The sequence below is a fragment of the Aegilops tauschii genome, chromosome 7, assembly GCF_002575655.3.
Source record: "Aegilops tauschii subsp. strangulata cultivar AL8/78 chromosome 7, Aet v6.0, whole genome shotgun sequence".
In the NCBI taxonomy this organism is placed as follows: Eukaryota; Viridiplantae; Streptophyta; class Magnoliopsida; order Poales; family Poaceae; genus Aegilops; species Aegilops tauschii.
In genome coordinates this window covers 22,534,739-22,553,124 of record NC_053041.3, presented here as the reverse complement: position 1 = coordinate 22,553,124, position 18,386 = coordinate 22,534,739, and the positions used below count along the sequence as shown (strand labels likewise).

The 18,386-nt window shown below is 47.0% G+C and overlaps 1 long non-coding RNA gene across 1 annotated transcript; it reads right to left on the bottom strand.

Moving 5' to 3' along the window:
• Nucleotides 1-15,171: 15,171 nt before the first annotated feature.
• Nucleotides 15,172-15,992, bottom strand: LOC120967985 (uncharacterized). The gene is made up of 2 exons (XR_005761872.2): nt 15,642-15,992; nt 15,172-15,569 (listed from the first exon to the last, which is right to left on the bottom strand). It is a non-coding gene; the product is annotated as an uncharacterized lncRNA (long non-coding RNA).
• Nucleotides 15,993-18,386: the final 2,394 nt, after the last annotated feature.

Genomic DNA, 18,386 nt, shown 5'->3' with positions numbered 1-18,386 from the left:
GTAAGATCTGTCAGAATATGGATATATTAAAGCAAACCACCCCAGGGCCAGTCAGATAAAAATTTAGTGGGAACAAAAATAAGAAAAAGGATAGCTGAGTTGGAAACGGTTTCCTTAAGTCAGTATCTTCATACTTGTTCCCTGAGCAACCAAATCTGGAGGACGAGATTTCTTTAAGGGGGTAAGGTTTGTGACAGCCTGATTTTTGGCCCTTTCTTTTTCTTTTGTTTTTCTGAGGTTTTTGCCTGAGATTTCCTTTTTCGTGGCTATGTGGTCTAGAAACTGAGGAAGATGCCCTCTACTTTGTTTCCAGAGTGGCTTTTCATTCCCAAATCCTTCCCTCGACCCTGTCATTTTCATCCTAGCCCAAATCCCAATATTCTTTTTATTGGGGATATTCCTTTTCTATTAAAGGAATAACTCAAATTGCCCTAGGTTGTGAAGCAACCTTTATTTCCATCACTCCTAAAATTCCCAAATAATTCTCATAAATTTTTTGGGTCATATATTTCTCAAATATGGCAAAATATGTCATTTGTCATGTTTATCATCATGCTCAAATAATCCATTTCCTATTCTGCTCTAAAAGGCACATTGTGAAGCAAGTGCTATTTTCATTTTCCCAATTGACCTCAAACTCCTTGGACATCTTTGCCTGTCCATGTCATTGCCACATGCCAAAATGCAACCTCATTGGCCTAGTAATTATTTAATTATGATTTTCCAAAGTTTCTATCCAGAAAGAAGCTTTGTGAAGGAGGTGCAAGCTAGGCATATCCAAATGAGTTGAAATTTTTCATGATCCCTCATATCATCATATCATAGCCCTCCACCAAAGTAGAGCTCATGTCATGCCTCCATGTGAGCTCATCTTCAATTCTTTGATTCTGTCCAAAATTTTAGTTTGCGAAGCAAGTATATTTTATCTTGCTCCATTATGGCTGCCAATTTGTTTAGGCCTTCTATTATCAATATAACCTACCTCCACCCATTTTTGGAATGTTTCATCAAGCCATTTGTCATCTAGAATTTTTGCAAGTTTCTATCCAGAGGAGATGTTTGTGAAGCAAGTACCAGTTTGGCTTGGCCAATTGGTATGAGACTTTGTGAGCATATTCGTAGGACCATATGACTCTGCCTTGCCCAATTTGAGCTCAATTTGACACTCCATGTGAGTGCATCATCCTAATCTAGTTTCTGGACCAGTTTATGTGGTTGTTAAGCAACTACATTAAATATTGATCCTAATCCTCTCCAAGTTACGAGGGTGAAAGTCCTTCTTACCATAAACCTATCAGACAACTCCATTGCTTCCAATCCCTTTCCTGATGCTCAGCAGTTCTCACCCAAGTTTACTGCAGTAAACTTCAGAGGTTAATTACCATTCAACCGGACATCTTTTCACAAAAATACCACCTCAGTTGCAACCTTCCCTGGAAGGACTATCATCTAGACAACGTTTTGGGTGCTGTTGAGCACTTAATGCCCTTGTTCACGTGGTGACCACGACAATGGCGTGCCTGTGCACGCGCTCTGTGCGTTGTGGCGTGTCCAGAGCACCGTTTGTGCTTTGGCACCGCTCCCACTCGTCGTCTTCGCGCGCGTGAGCATGTCCAGTGGCTGCATCTCGTCGTCATCGTTACCCTCGACCCCTCTCCCCCTCGGTCCGCTTCTTCACCGACGCAAGCCGCCGCGCGTCCACGAGCACACAGTGCCAACCGGGCATTTGTGGCGTTCGGCTTCTTCTCCTCTTGTCCACGAGCTCGGCCTCGTCTCCGTGAGCCCTGCCCCTCGTTCGTTCCCTCGCTCGTCGCCTCCCTCCGAGCTCATGCGCGTGGGCACGCGTCTGCGGCGCCGGACACGCTCCGCGGTGGTGCCAGCTCGACCTCCTCCCCCGCTGGCTATTTAAGCCGTCCCCGAGCACTCCGAGCTCACCATCGCCCTCACCACACTCCCAGCCCCCTCCCCAATCAGTCAGCCGAGCCGGAGGACCTCTCCCCGCTGCCCATCGCCGCCTTGGCCGCCGTCGGGCTCCGCTTGAATCCGAGTGAATCGAGCTCTATCCCTCCGTTCTAGCACCACCAGAGGCCTCCTCATCCATGCTAGATCCACCCCAATGCCCCATTCCTTCTCCGGTGGCCTCTGGCCACGAGTTCGCCGGAGCCCGTAGAGCCCCGTCCGCCCCGGCCAAGGCTACTCTCTCTCTGGTGCACCTTGGCAATTGTGAAGGGCCCAGGCAGGAGCGCCTCGTCTCCCTGAACTCTTCGGTAGGCGGAGCGTCGCCGGAGGCCCTCTGTGGCGCCTGCTAGCGTCGCCCGACGCCGGCGGCCTCCCTGCTTCGTGGGCGGGCACGAGGAAGATGAAGCCGCCCCGCCCAGCTGGCCAGGCGGGCCCACCACCGCGCGCGACCCCACCCGTCAGCCTCTCCGTGCGTTGACCCGGCCCAGATGACTTGGTAAGTGGAAGTGTATTTCCGTTGGATGCGCTTTCGGTAAGTGAAAACGTACTCTACTCTTCTTTGGAATAGAATGCGCTTTCCCCTTCGGAAAACGTACTTCCTCTCTTCTTCGGCCGGAAATACGTTTCTCTGTCCTGAAAGCATATTATATGAAAAGCGTTTTCTGTTTTTCAGCTCAGGGGCCTGTTTGTAGAGATTCTTTTACAAATCGGTCCCTGAATTTCGTCGGGCTATAACTTTTTAACCACAACTCCAAATGTGGTGATTCCAAAGCCCACTTCTTCGTCTTGTCAAGCCCGTTCTGTTGGTTTCATTTTCACTATGGTTTGACACTGTGAAAATGACCTTTTTTCCCTTGCCCGTAAACAGCCCCTCCGAGAGAGAACTGTTTCCGGCAAATCTTTCCGCGGCTTCACCGCACTTCTCCCGGTGCCTTCTTCATCTCCAGGCAAAGCCACAATGCCCACTTGCATGATAGTCATGCAGTAGCCATGGTTTTCAACTTGAATATTTATTAAATGATTGCTTGTTTAAAATATGGTTATCGTTGTTTCGGTAATGCTTCTGGGTTAATGCTTACTTGCTTGCTATGTTGTTATGCACCTGGTCATCATGCCGTGCTAGTTGCTAGTTTTACTTTCATATTGCCATGCTTGATAGTAGTACATGTTGGGTTGGTCATGTTCTTCGGTGCATGACTAACGTCGGTTACCGAGTACTGTTAATATCCGTTGTTCCTTTGCTGTTAGTTGGTTAAGTGTTACTCGGTAATGTTATTGATGAGTTCTTGCATGGTATTTATGGTTGATGCTAGTGGTCATGTTATACTATGAGTAGTGTTGCACTTGTAATATTTATGCTCGTCATTATGCCATGTTCAGTTTGAGATTATTCATAGTTGATATGGTGGATAGTTATGTTGCATCCCGTGCTTATGTTGATATCATGCTCATGCTTTGTATATGCATCATGTTATTTTATCATGGCTCAGCATATTGCATTCAAGTTTAACCGGATTAAATTGAACTTGAACAACTGTTGGCTGAGTCATGGTGCCACCATATCGAAACTGACCAGTGCAACCATGCTTACCTTTATGGGAAGGTCCTAACTGGGTCTATTGTCGTGCCTCTCGCTGGTGCCTCCAACGAGGGAAGGTTATGGGTGCGCGCTACCCTGATTAGGTAGGCGGACATAACCTTGTGTGCCCGTTGTTATTATTATGGATCCGGTCCCGTGAGGGACGTTTTGGCCACAACGGTGGTCGTTGTGTCTTTGGTAGACACGGGACCACCCAGGACTAGCCAAGTGGGGAGTGAGTCGGAGTGGCCAGGAGAGTGTCATGGCAGTAGATTGGTTTTGTCGGAACGCTGTGTCCGCACGTATGGGAGTGCGAGACCATGGGTTCCGTGGTGTGGGTACAGTGTGCTAACTGTTGGGGAACGTAGCAGAAATTCAAAATTTTCTACGCATCACCAAGATCAATCTATGGAGTAATCTAGCAACGAGGGGAAGGGGAGTGCATCTACATACCCTTGTAGATCGCGATGCGGAAGCGTTGCAAGAACGCGGATGAGGGAGTCGTACTCGTAGCGATTCAGATCGCGGTTGATTCCGATCTAAGCACCGAAGAACGATGCCTCCGCGTTCAACACACGTGCAGCCCGGTGACGTCTCCCACGCCTTGATCCAGCAAGGAGAGAGGGAGAGGTTGGGGAAGACTCCATCCAGCAGCAGCACGACGGCGTGGTGGTGATGGAGGAGCGTGGCAATCCCGCAGGGCTTCGCCAAGCACCGCGTGAAAGGAGGAGGAGGAGGTAGGGCTGCGCCAGGGAGAGGAAAACTCATGTGTTTGCAGCCCCCAATACCTCAACTATATATAGGGGAGAGGGAGGGGGCTGCGCCCCCTCTAGGGTTTCCACCCCAAGGGGTGCGGCAGCCCCAAAACCCATCTAGGGTTGCGGCCAAGTGGGGGGGAGAGGGAGGCGCACCAGGCATGGACCTTTAGGGCCCATCTGCCCTAGGGTTTGCCCCCTCTTCTCTCCAGGCGCATGGGCCTTGGTGGGGAGGCGCCCCAGCCCACCTAGGGGCTGGTCCCTTCTCACACTTGGCCCATGTATGCCTCCGGGGCCCCGTGGCCCCTCCCGGTGGACCCCCGGACCCCTCCGGTGGTCCCGGTACACTACCGGTGATGCCCGGAACACTTCCGGTGGCCAAAACCATACTTCCTATATATAAATCTTTACCTCCGGACCATTCCAGAACTCCTCGTGACGTCCGGGATCTCATCCGGGACTCCGAACAACATTTGGTAACCACGTACATACTTTCCCTATAACCCTAGCGTCATCGAACCTTAAGTGTGTAGACCCTATGGGTTCGGGAACCATGCAGACATGACCGAGACGTTCTCCGGTCAATAACCAACAGCGGGATCTGGATACCCATGTTGGCTCCCACATGTTCCACGATGATCTCATCGGATGAACCACGATGTCGGGGATTCAATCAATCCCGTATGCAATTCCCTTTGTCTACCGGTATGTTACTTGCCCGAGATTCAATCGTCGGTATCCCGATACCTTGTTCAATCTCGTTACCGGCAAGTCTCTTTACTTGTTCCGTAACTCACATCATCCCGTGATCAACTCCTTGGTCACACTGTGCAGATTATGATGATGTCCTACCGAGTGGGCCCAGAGATACCTCTCCATTTACACGGAGTGACAAATCCCAGTCTCGATTCGTGCCAACCCAGTAGACACTTTCGGAGATACCTGTAGTGCACCTTTATAGTCACCCAGTTACGTTGTGACGTTTGGTACACCCAAAGCATTCCTACGGTATCCGGGAGTTGCACAATCTCATGGTCTAAGGAACTGATACTTGACATTAGAAAAGCTCTGAGCAAACGAACTACACGATCTTATGCTAGGCTTAGGATTGGGTCTCATCCATCACATCATTCTCCTAATGATGTGATCCCGTTATCAACGACATCCAATGTCCATGGTCAGGAAACCATAACCATCTATTGATCAACGAGCTAGTCAACTAGAGGCTTACTAGGGACATGGTGTTGTCTATGTATCCACACATGTATATGAGTTTCCTATCAATACAATTCTAGCATGGATAATAAACGATTATCATGAACAAGGAAATATAATAATAACCTATTTATTATTGCCTCTAGGGCATATTTCCAACAGTCTCCCACTTGCACTAGAGTCAATAATCTAGTCCACATCACCATGTGATTAACACTCACAGGTCACATCACCATGTGACCAACATCCAAAGAGTTTACTAGAGTCAACAATCTAGTTCACATCTCTATGTGATTAACACTCAATGAGTTCTGGTTTGATCATGTTATGCTTGTGAGAGAGGTTATTTAGTCAACGGGTCTCAACCTTTCAGATCCGTGTGTGCTTTACGAATATCTATATCATCTTGTGGATGCTACCACGCGCTATTTGGAGCCATTTCAAATAACTGCTCTACTATACGAATCCGGTTTACTACTCAGAGTCATCCGGATTAGTGTCAAAGTTCGCATCGACGTAACCCTTTACGACGAACTCCCTTTCACCTCCATAATCGAGAAAATTCCTTAGTCCACTAGGTACTAAGGATAAGTTCGACCCCTGTCATGTGATCCATTCCCGGATCACTATTGTACCCCTTGACCAACTCATGACAAGGCACACTACATGTGCGGTACACAGCATAGCATACTGTAGAGCCTACGTCTAAAGCATAGGGGACGACCTTCGTCCTTTCTCTCTCTTCTGCTGTGGTCAGGTCTTGAGTCTTACTCAATACTCACACCTTGTAACACAGCCAAGAACTCCTTCTTTGCTGATCTATTTTGAATTCTTTCAAAATCATGTCAAGGTGTGCGTTCTTTGAAAGTATCATCAGGCGTCTTGATCTATCTCTATAGATCTTGATGCCCAATATGTAAGCAGCTTTATCCAGGTCTTCCTTTGAAAAACTCCTTTCAAACAACCCTTTATGCTTTCCAGAAATTTTACATCATTTCGGATCAACAATATGTCATTTCACATATACTTATCAGAAATGTTGTAGCGCTCCCACTCACTTTATTGTAAATACAAGTTTCTAACAAACTTTGTATAAACCCAAAAACTTTGATCACTCCATCAAAGCGTATATTCTGACTCCGAGATGCTTGCTCTAGTCCATGGAAGGATCGCTGGAGCTAGCATACCTTTTAGCATCCTTAGGATCGACAAAACCTTTCTGATTATATCACATACAACCTTTCCTTACGAAAACTGGTAAGGAAACTTGTTTTGACATCCATCTGCCAGATTTCATAAATGCAGCTAATGCTAACATGATTCCGACGGACTTAAGCATCGCTACGGATGAGAAAATCTCATCGTAGTCAACTCCTTGAACTTGTGGAAGTACTCTTTGCCACAAGTCGAGCTTCATAGACGGTAACATTACCGTCCACGTCCGTCTTCTTCTTAAAGTTCCATTTATCTCGGATTTCATGGCTTCTAACCATTTGTCGGAATATGGGCCCACCATCGCTTTTCCATAGCTCGTAGGTTCAGTATTGTCCAACAACATGATATCTCAGACAGGATCACGTACCACTCTGAAGTAGCACGCATCCTCGTCCTCCTACGAGGTTTGGTGGTGACTTGATCCGAAGTTTCATGATCACCATCATAAGCTTCCACTTCAATTGGTGTAGGTGCCACAGGAACAACTTCATGTGCCCTGCTACACACTAGTTGAAGTGACGGTTCAATAACCTTATCAAGTCTCCACCATCCTCCCACTCAATTCTTTCGAGAGAAACTTTTCCTCGAGAAAGGACTCGTTTCTAGAAGCAATTACTTTTGCTTCCAGATCTGAAATAGGAGGTATACCCAGCTGTTTTGGGTTTTCTATGAAGATGCATTTATCCGCTTTGGGTTCGAGCTTATCAGCCTAAAACTTTTTCACATAAGCATCGCAGCCCCAAACTTTTAAGAAACGACAACTTAGGTTTCTCTAAATGGTGTCGTCTCAACGGAATTGCGTGGTGCCCCTTTTAAAGTGAATGTGGTTGTCTCTAATGCCTAACCCATAAACGATAGTGGTAATTTGATAAGAGACATCATGGTATGCACCATATCCAATAGGGTGCAGCTATGATGTCCGGACACACCATCACACTATGGTGTTCCAGGCGGTATTAATTGTGAAACACTTTCCATAATGTCTTAATTGTGTGCCAAACTCGTAACTCAGATACTCATCTCTATGATCATATCACAGACATTTTATCCTCTTGTCACGACGATCTTCAACTTCACTCTGAAATTACTTGAACCTTTCAATAATTCAGACTTGTGTTTCATCAAGTAAATACACTCAGCATCTACTCAAATCATCTGTGAAGTAAGAACATAACGATATCCACTGCATGCCTCAGCACTCATTGGACTGCATACATCAAAATGTATTACTTCCAATAAGTTGCTCTCTTGTTCCATCTTACTGAAAATGAGGACTTTCAGTCATCTTGCCCATGTGGTATGATTTGCATGTCTCAAGTGATTCAAAATCAAGTGAGTCCAAACGATCCATCTGCATGGAGTTTCTTCATGCATATATACCAATAGACATGGTTCGCATGTCTCAATCTTTTCAAAAACGAGTGAGTCCAAAGATCCATCTACATGGAGCTTCTTCATGCGTTCTATACCAATATGACTCAAATGGCAGTGCTACAAGTATGTGGAACTATCATTACTATTTTATATCTTTTGGCACGAACATGTGTATCACTACGATCGAGATTCATTTTAGGTGCAAGACCATTGAAGGTATTATTCAAATAAACAGAGTAACCATTATTCTCCTTAAATGAATAACCGTATTGCGATAAACATAATCCAATCATGCTCAACGCAAACACCAAATCTCGATGGTAGGGGGAGCATGCGATGCTTGATCACATCAACCTTGGAAACACTTCCAACACATATCGTCATCTCACCTTTAGCTAGTCTCCGTTTATTCCGCAGCTTTTATTTCGAGTTACTAACACTTAGCAACCGAACCGGTATCTAATACCCTAGTGCTGCTAGGAGTACTAGTAAAGTACACATTCATATAACGTATATCCAATATACTTCTGTCGACCTTGCCCGCCTTCTCATCTACCAAGTATCTAGGGTAGTACTGCTTCAGTGACCGTTCCCCTCATTACAGAAGCACTTAGTCTCGGGTTTGGGTTCAACCTTGGGATTCTTCACTAGAGCAGCAAACGATTTGCTGTTTCATGAAGTATCCCTTTTGCCCTTGCCCTTCTAGAAACTAGTGGTTTTACTAACCATCAACAATTGATGCTCCTTCTTGATTTCTACTTTCGCGGTGTCAAACATCGCGAATAGCTCAAGGATCATCATATCTATCCCTGATATGTTATAGTTCATCACGAAGCTCTAATAGCTTGGTGGTAGTGACTATGGAGAACCATCACTATCTCATCTGGAAGATTAACTCCCACTCGATTCAAGCGATTGTGGCACTCAGACAATCTGAGCACATGCTCAACGATTGAGCTTTTCTCCCTTAGTCTGCAGGCTTAAGAAACTTGTCAGAGGTCTCATACCTCTTGACGTGGGCACTAGTCTGAAATCCCAATTTCAGTCTTCGGAACATCTCATATGTTCCGCGACGTTTCAAAACCGTCTTTGGTGCCACAATTCTAAACCGTTAGCATTACGCACTGAACTATCACGTAGTTATCAAAACGTGTATGTCAGATGTTCCGCAACATCTACAGACGACGCTGAGGTTCAGCACACCGAGCGGTGCATTAAGGACATAAGCCTTCTGTGCAGCAATGAGGACAATCCTCAGTTTACGGACCCAGTCCGCATAATTGCTACTACCAACTTTCAACTAAATTTTCTCTAGGAACATATCTTAAACAGTAGAACTAAAGCGTATGACATAATTTGCAAAGATCTTTTGACTATGTTCATGATAATGAAGTTCATCTGATTATTGAACTCCCACTCAGATAGACATCCCTCTAGTCATCTAAGTGATTCATGATCCGAGTCAAACTAGGCCGTGGCCGATCATCACGTGAGACGGACTAGTCATCATCGGTGAACATGTCCATGTTGATCGTATCTGCTATACGACTCATGTTCGACCTTTCGGTCTCTTGTGTTCCGAGGCCATGTCTGTACATGCTAGGCTCGTCAAGTCAACCTAAGTGTTTCGCATGTGTTCCGAGGCCATGTCTGTACATGCTAGGCTCGTCAACACCCGTTGTATTCGAACGTTAGAATCTATCACACCCGATCATCACGTGGTGCTTCGAAACAATGAACCTTCGCAACGGTGCACAGTTAGGGGGAACACGTCTCTTGAAATTTTTAGTGAGGGATCATCTTATTTATGCTACCGTCGTTCTAAGCAAATAAGATGTAAACATGATAAACATCACATGCAATCAAATAGTGACATGATATGGCCAATATCATTTTGCTCCTTTGATCTCCATCTTCGGGGCACCATGATCATCTTTGTCACCGGCATGACACCATGATCTCCATCATCATTATCTCCATCATTGTGTCTTCATGAAGTTGTCACGCCAACGATTACTTCTACTTCTATGGCTAACGCGCTTAGCAATAAAGTAAAGTAATTTACATGGCGTTATTCAATGACACGTGGGTCATACAAAAAATAAAGACAACTCCTATGGCTCCTGCCGGTTGTCATACTCATCGACATGCAAGTCGTGATTCCTATTACAAGAATATGATCAATCTCATACATCACATATATCATTCATCACATCTTCTGGCCATATCACATCACATAGCACATGCTGCAAAAACAAGTTAGACGTCCTCTAATTGTTGTTGCAAGTTTTTACGTGGCTTGTATAGGTTTCTAGCAAGAACGTTTCTTACCTACGTAAAACCACAACGTGATATGCCAATTTCTATTTACCCTTCATAAGGACCCTTTTCATCGAATCCGTTCCGACTAAAGTGGGAGAGACAGACACCCGCTAGCCACCTTATGCAACTAGTGCATGTTAGTCGGTGGAACCTGTCTCACGTAAGTGTACGTGTAAGGTCGGTCCGGGCCGCTTCATCCCACAATGCCGCCGAAACAAGATAAGACTAGTAACGGCAAGAAGAATTGGCAACATCTACGCCCACAACTACTTTGTGTTCTACTCGTGCATAGAAACTACGCATAAACCTGGCTCATGATGCCACTGTTGGGGAACGTAGCAGAAATTCAAAATTTTCTACGCATCACCAAGATCAATCTATGGAGTAATCTAGCAACGAGGGGAAGGGGAGTGCATCTACATACCCTTGTAGATCGCGATGCGGAAGCATTGCAAGAACGCGGATGAGGGAGTCGTACTCGTAGCGATTCAGATCGCGGTTGATTCCGATCTAAGCACCGAAGAACGATGCCTCCGCGTTCAACACACGTGCAGCCCGGTGACGTCTCCCACGCCTTGATCCAGCAAGGAGAGAGGGAGAGGTTGGGGAAGACTCCATCCAGCAGCAGCACGACGGCGTGGTGGTGATGGAGGAGCGTGGCAATCCCGCAGGGCTTCGCCAAGCACCGCGTGAAAGGAGGAGGAGGAGGTAGGGCTGCGCCAGGGAGAGGAAAACTCATGTGTTTGCAGCCCCCAATACCTCAACTATATATAGGGGAGAGGGAGGGGGCTGCGCCCCCTCTAGGGTTTCCACCCCAAGGGGTGCGGCAGCCCCAAAACCCATCTAGGGTTGCGGCCAAGTGGGGGGGAGAGGGAGGCGCACCAGGCATGGGCCTTTAGGGCCCATCTGCCCTAGGGTTTGCCCCCTCTTCTCTCCAGGCGCATGGGCCTTGGTGGGGAGGCGCCCCAGCCCACCTAGGGGCTGGTCCCTTCTCACACTTGGCCCATGTATGCCTCCGGGGCCCCGTGGCCCCTCCCGGTGGACCCCCGGACCCCTCCGGTGGTCCCGGTACACTACCGGTGATGCCCGGAACACTTCCGGTGGCCAAAACCATACTTCCTATATATAAATCTTTACCTCCGGACCATTCCAGAACTCCTCGTGACGTCCGGGATCTCATCCGGGACTCCGAACAACATTTGGTAACCACGTACATACTTTCCCTATAACCCTAGCGTCATCGAACCTTAAGTGTGTAGACCCTATGGGTTCGGGAACCATGCAGACATGACCGAGACGTTCTCCGGTCAATAACCAACAGCGGGATCTGGATACCCATGTTGGCTCCCACATGTTCCACGATGATCTCATCGGATGAACCACGATGTCGGGGATTCAATCAATCCCGTATGCAATTCCCTTTGTCTACCGGTATGTTACTTGCCCGAGATTCAATCGTCGGTATCCCGATACCTTGTTCAATCTCGTTACCGGCAAGTCTCTTTACTCGTTCCGTAACTCACATCATCCCGTGATCAACTCCTTGGTCACACTGTGCAGATTATGATGATGTCCTACCGAGTGGGCCCAGAGATACCTCTCCATTTACACGGAGTGACAAATCCCAGTCTCGATTCGTGCCAACCCAGTAGACACTTTCGGAGATACCTGTAGTGCACCTTTATAGTCACCCAGTTACGTTGTGACGTTTGGTACACCCAAAGCATTCCTACGGTATCCGGGAGTTGCACAATCTCATGGTCTAAGGAACTGATACTTGACATTAGAAAAGCTCTGAGCAAACGAACTACACGATCTTGTGCTAGGCTTAGGATTGGGTCTCATCCATCACATCATTCTCCTAATGATGTGATCCCGTTATCAACGACATCCAATGTCCATGGTCAGGAAACCATAACCATCTATTGATCAACGAGCTAGTCAACTAGAGGCTTACTAGGGACATGGTGTTGTCTATGTATCCACACATGTATATGAGTTTCCTATCAATACAATTCTAGCATGGATAATAAACGATTATCATGAACAAGGAAATATAATAATAACCTATTTATTATTGCCTCTAGGGCATATTTCCAACACTAACCTCTGCAGAGTGTATATTAAATCTATCGATAGCCGCGCCCGCGGATAAGGGCCCAGTTCGTGTCGGTCACACCGTGAGTCAACATTATTAATAATAACTTGATTAATAACAACCCCGGTTCGATGATGAGATAAGTTGGTCCGCGCCCGCGGATAAGTGCCCAGTTCGTGTCGGTCACACCGTGAGTCAACAGTATTAATAATAACTTGATTAATAACAACCCCGGTTCGATGATGAGATAAGTTGGTTGTGATCGCCGGAAAGATCACCGTTTGAGACCAAGTGTTGGTCATGGTTGTGATCGCCGGAATGATCACCGTGGTATCGAGGATACCGAGTTGTTGAATATTCGTGATGTTGTGCGAGAATCGTGGGTAAAGATCAAGCTCCTTGTGGTCATTTAATGATTACTACGGTATTGTTTATACCAAGCTTGATTTGATCCTGAGATAATCGTATGATGTTCGAGGTTGGTAAGTGATGCATGTGATGGTTACGGAGTAATCCGAGTAGAATAAAAAGTGCATATAGTGTCATCATGTTGCATGCTAGTATCATCAGATTTATATGTTCATGCCATGCTCATATTGTTCTAGCAGTATTATGTTCATGTTGTTCATGCCATGTTATCCTAATGATCTCATGATAATTCCTGCTTAACCTGTAATTGCCATGCTGTTGTTTGTCTTGAATGCTTCTGGTTAATTGTGAGCTTGCAAGTACATTCAATGTACTGACCTGGCGTGTCATGCCAGCTTGCAGGTCATGCCTGGATTGCTTGCTTGTTTGGTGTTGTTCCTGTGTTTGCGAGTTAGGATAAGCGTTCCAGCCTGAGTCCCTGCGGAGTGGAGTTCACCATCGTTGTCGTTGTTCCGCTGCTAGAAGTTTTTCCGCTGCTTCGAGTTGTTCTGCTGCTTGCATAGAGCAACTGAGGATGGCGTAGTGTCGCCGTGCCGATGTTATTTATTGTAATATCGGAGACCTTGTATTCATATTCGTGTAATAATAGAAAGTTGGTTTGTTCTATGCTAAGCAGTGCCGTATTCCAGAAGACTGCACCTCGATCTCTGGGCTAGAATACGGGGCGTTCCGGTTTTCTCTAAGCCGGGGTGCCACAGACTGGTTCTATCCTCTCCCTCTCTTTACTTACAGTTTGTCTTGGTGAAGTCATTGCCTATTTGCTTTACCTATTTGTCTTTACTGTGTGACTACTATCGTTGTTTGGCTTCATACCATCTTCCATCCTGATCCTTACTACCTAGCTGCTATTAGTCTTCGTGCGTTCACTTCATTGCATACTTGACTATGGCTTGCTTAGTGTAGTTTACCTTCCGCTGCATATCTATAGGTTCATTTCTATTGTTTGTCTTCGAAACTCTCATGTTTTGAAGACTTCCATAAAAATCGCCTATTCACCCCCCCCCCCCCCCTCCTCTAGTCGATAACTAGCACTTTCAGATCTATCCTCTTCCCGACCTTGGATCAATTTGACAGCAACTATAGAATCCATCTCAATTATGACAGGTAAGTCACTTCTTTATAGGGCGAAAGAGAGACCTTCCATGCACGCACACAATTCACCTTCGAGAGCCTCACGACATGAAAATAGCACCCTACAGGATGACCAACAAATTCGGAAAAGTTTGAATCAATTTTAAAAAAAAATCTGAAAAATGTAAAATAAAAAGAATATTTCAAGAAAAACTTGCCCTTTATCTGCCTTCAAAATCTTTTAAGTTCGCTGACATTAGATGACATTTTACTACTACGTTTGATTTTTTTTTTAATTGGTCTATGAAGCACAAAAAAAAGGGGCAGGTGAGAGGGAGCGCACTTTTGGCTCCGGGCGGCGCGCGCCCCTGGTATCTGGACGGCGTTGATTGTCTTTAAGATCCGTTCGTAATGTAGTGGGTTTCTTTTTGTAAAAGCAGTAAACAAAGCTGAAGCAGAAATACGCTGTGTATACGAGCGAGGGTGCAGGACGGATGACGCTGCGGTGCAGGTTAGAACAGGAGTTCGGTCGGGCGTATTATTTGTGGTTGGCAGAGATAATCAATATCCTACGGAAAGCTGCTAATTGAAATGAAGATATCCTTGGCAGTTTGTCGTGAGGCATATTGAAAATACGTAAGTCAACATTATCAAGGTAGAAAACCTGAAAAAAAATGCAATTTTAGTAATTGTGTGTGCATATTTTTTATAAGAAATTTGGGGATTAATAAGTAGGAATCTGACCTGAAGGAAAAGATGACATCCTTCTAAGTGTGTGGCAGTTCTGTTGTTCAAGATGTCAATTTTTAACTTTGAGACTATCAGATATTCTCTCAGGGTTAGCTATGGCTGCCCAGTAATCAACCGGAGAAGAAGAGGAACGGAGCCAGAGCAGGGGAGAGGGGAGAAGAGGAAGAAAATGGAGAGACAGATGAGAATTGTACATGACATAAAAAAGCAATAAAAAGCGTCTGGATGAAATTGATTGTGAGACGGTTGTGGCAGTAAAATTAATGCCCGCTGCAGACATGCTTGGTTCAGAGATAATGAATTCTCATTTTCAATGAATACGCGTTTAAAAGGACAAAAGAGAGATATAGTTCGTTGTAGATGTTAACAAAACAATTCTGGTAGCAGATGTAAAACGAAAAAGATGACACAATCATATTATATTGCATTGGAGACAGTTACAGTAGAACTTCTGTATGACAGAATTGAAAATTTACGGAGGTACTACCACAGTTAACTAAGATGGCACTGGATCAGAACTATGTATTACATGGATAGGCAGCTGCTTGGCGTAGTGATCATACTAATTAGAGATAAAACTATTACATAATTCCAACGGAGCTACATTTTGGAGACTAGAAGCGTCAGTACAGCAGCAAGAGTACCAAGGGCGACGGCCAGTGAAATCTTCAGGTCGGACTGAATGTCATGCAGGACCACAGTAGGAAGATCCTGGAGCAGAGGAGGTGGGGGAAGAAACATATCGAGCGCGTAGGTAGTCGATGTACATGTTGTCCCATTCCCAGAAGGTGCAATGACCAGACTGAAAACAAAAATATGAACTGTGAGCGAGGATTTGAGCAATACGTAGCAACATCTATGTCCAATAACTTACATCGCGGAAGTGACACTTTGTAGAAATGACGACTGGGATTCAAGGGGGTCTCGGAGATGAACCACTAAATCACCCCCATGTTGCATCTAGGGCACCGGATGAGGGGGAGAGGAGCGACGTCTTCGGGTGCGGCGACCGATCCGACAGGAACTGAGGAAGCAGAAGATGCCATGGCCAGAGATGTACTCCCTCCGTTCCAAATTACTCGTCGTGGTTTTACTCGACGAGTAATTTGAAACGGAAGGAGTAGGTAAGAGGGAGATCGAAGCAATGGAGATCCAGCCGGATTATAGAGATGGGAATAGGGATTGCAACAGTGTACTGGATGGAGTGGCACAGGTGAGGGGCGAGGAGGAGAGTGCGCGTCCGGTACAGGAGTAAAGGGGAGAAGGAGGGGGTAGGTGCAACGCTAGCATTGATTGAGGGGGGATGACGTCAGTGCGGTTATCGTACGCGGTCTAGGTTGGGAAATACAACAAACTGTCTGGTATGCTACAGAAACTGGGCGTTCTGGAGGTACGCCATCGACCTGATGACTGCCAGACACGACCTGGGCGTTCTGGAGGTGATGCAAGCCCGGTCTCCGAAGACACCCGTGGACGCTCGCCTCCATCCTCGCCGCGGACGACCTCCTGTGATGTGGTGCAACTCAGCGACCCCTCTGGTGAAGCCCCTTGGCGGCGTTGGCTCGCCCCCTGTTTTGGGTCCAGTCCGCGCCCTGTGGCTGTGTGCCCGGTCACCCCCCTGCACGCCGCGGCATCACCCCGCACCACCAACCTGGACGTGATCGAGATCATCCCGGCCCCCTCTCCTGCTGGGTGGGATGATGCTGCTGCTGCTGCCACGCCACCCCACGCTCCCTCTGTGTGCTCCGAGCCTGCGCCAACCTCTGAGCTGGAGCCGGACACCCCAGTCCACGTCCCGGCGCCGGATCCGCTGCCTTGCACCCCTCTGTTCAAGGTGTGTCAGCCACCATTGCTTGCTGCGCCAAAGTCTCCATCGCCAAGGCCGCGGCCGCCATCGAAGAGAAGAAAGACTCTTGCTGGAGTGGTGGGTTTCAACATCAGCCGCTCCAGTCCACGTCTCCAGGTTAAACAGAGGAAGCTTCCGATTGCTAAGATGGCGGAGAAGTTGCTGTGCCAGCGCATGGGGGTCATCGACGAGGGGCAGCAAGTCACCGAGGAGGCCATCAACAAGTTCGTGGCCATGTTCCAAGGCCAGCTGCCTGACATCACAGTTTCGGCCCTTCGGGCTCTGTTCAACCTCGACTGTGATCTGGCGAACGCCGTTGAAGCTGCTTTGCTTGAGCATGGTGGGCAGGCAGGTACTGAGCTCCAGGAAACAAGCGCAGAGGTGGCCGCTGAGGCGGAGTGATGGCGCAGCCTGATGCCCACGCTGATGATGTCCTTTCCATTTCCATGTTAGATACGCCTGTTTGCATCCATCCATGTTGATGCCTGCCTCCTTTTGCCTTGGCGAGGCTTCTATGTATCCCCTTAGCTACCGTGAACTGCTAGTGGCAATTGTTGTTGAAGTTGGATGCATGCGCTCCATATGCAGCTCCAGAACTGTTGTAATCAAGGTTATCCATGTTAGATCAAAATCTTAGCATCCTCAACTGGAACGTACGAGGTCTAAATTTCCCTGACCGTCGAGCAACTATCCGAGAGACGATCGCTGCTACCCCTTGCCACATTGTCTGTCTACAAGAGACCAAGCTAGAGCTCGTCGACCCGTTCATCGCTTCGTTCCTTGGTGGCCACAACCTGAAAAACTTTGTTCAGCGCCCAGCCACTGCCACCCGTGGTGGCATACTGCTGCTTTGGGATGAGAGTGTGGTTGATGTAAAGGATGTGTGCATTGGCACCTTCTTCCTCTCCTGCAAAGTCACGATCGTTTCCTCGACCACAACCTTCAAGCTCACCACTGTCTATGGCCCGACACGAAGCAATCTCAAGGACGCCTTCTTCCAAGAGTTGATCAGCGAGAAGCCACCCCCAGGTTCAAAGTGGTTGGTTATCGGTGATTTCAACCAAATCTACCGTGCGCAAGATAAGAACAAGCCCAATGTCAATCGAAGTCGTATCGTCCGCTTCAGAAACGCGCTCAATCTCTGTGAGCTCAAAGAGATCCATTTGCAAAACAGAAAATTCACATGGAGCAATGAGCAGACCAACCCAACTCTCAGCAAACTTGACTCTTTCTTTTGCAACGAAGATTGGGACTTGGACTTTGGCACGCACATCCTCCACGCGCTCTCGTCATCCTTATTAGACCACTGCCCTCTCCTCCTCGCGAATGACAAAGGCCCGCAGAGATCAAAACCCTTCCGCTTTGAAAACTTTTGGATCAAAATGCCCGGTTTTAAAAAGGTTGTCCAAGGAGCTTGGAGCGCCAACTCGGGTCACTCTGACCCATACCTCAACCTCTTTCACAAGCTAACAGAGGTGGGCAAAAAGCTTAGGAAATGGAGCAGGACAATGTTCGCGCACTCGAAGGTGCAAATTCACATGGCCCTGGAGCTTATTCTTCGCTTGGATGTGGCTCAAGATCTTCGCCCCCTTAGTACCAGCGAGCGAGAACTTCGAAAGAGACTTAAGAGAAAAGTGATTGGCCTTGGCCTTGCTGTTCTTGAGCGTGCGTGGAAAAGACAAAGCTCAAGAATCACGAACTTGAAAGACGGTGACGCCAACACTCGTTTCTTCCACCTTCGCATTAACCATAGGCGAAGGAAGAACTTCATTC